Source organism: Gavialis gangeticus, unplaced genomic scaffold, assembly GCF_001723915.1.
Source record: "Gavialis gangeticus isolate Ggan-Ray unplaced genomic scaffold, GavGan_comp1, whole genome shotgun sequence".
NCBI lineage: Eukaryota > Metazoa > Chordata > Crocodylia > Gavialidae > Gavialis > Gavialis gangeticus.
Genome location: NW_017729005.1, coordinates 7,266,580 through 7,267,201, shown reverse-complemented (window position 1 = coordinate 7,267,201; position 622 = coordinate 7,266,580). Strand labels below are relative to the sequence as shown.

The 622-nt window shown below is 66.7% G+C and overlaps 1 protein-coding gene across 2 annotated transcripts in view; it reads left to right on the top strand.

Annotated features, from left to right (window-relative positions):
* The first annotated feature begins 493 nt into the window (after window positions 1–493).
* Window positions 494–622, top strand: part of SKAP2 (src kinase associated phosphoprotein 2) — a 226,835-nt gene continuing 226,706 nt past the window's right edge. The window contains exon 1 of one of the 2 annotated variants that reach the window (XM_019508621.1): window positions 494–612. The gene's annotated coding sequence lies outside the window, so the exon portion shown is untranslated. The remainder of the gene's footprint in view (window positions 613–622) is intronic. The other variant, XM_019508620.1, reaches the window with a different exon arrangement.

Sequence of the window (622 nt, the reverse complement as noted above, 5' to 3'; positions counted from 1 at the left end):
TATCCCCCCCCCCCCCCAAAATAAATCCTCCTGTGGGGCAGGAGAGACGGGGGCACCCCAGCACCTCAGTGCTGCTACCCAGCCCCACCTCGAGCAACCTTTGCTACCCCCATGGCGGGGGAGCGGCCGGCTGCCCGCGTTGTTAGGCCCCTCCCGACTACATGCGCGTAACCCCAGAAAGCCGAAGAAAATACTGGACCTTCCCTGAAAGAGGAAGAGGGCGGGGAAAGAAAAACAATTATCCAATCAGAGAGGAACTGTCGGGAGCAGCTCGATCAATAGGAAAGCTGATTCCCTCTCTTTCGGACGGAGGGATGACGGGAGCCATCTTTGATCCGGGCAAGTGGGGGGTTGCCTGGGCGACGCCTTCTTCCTACCGCCATCACGTGCCAGCCGCTGGGGCGGTGCTGGGTCAACCCGGCAGCGGCTGGAAGCCGGGTGTTCCTTGGAGAGTGCGCATGCCCGGCCGCAGGGCGGGGCCTCCAGCACGGGGCAAGCGGCTTGCGGGCAGACCCCGCCCTCTCGCGCCCGGGGCGCCGTTGACTTCCCCCTGCAGTGCCGGGCCGGGGCGGGGCTGCGCTTCCTGCCTCCTGCGTCCCGGCCGCGGCCCCCACCCCCATCC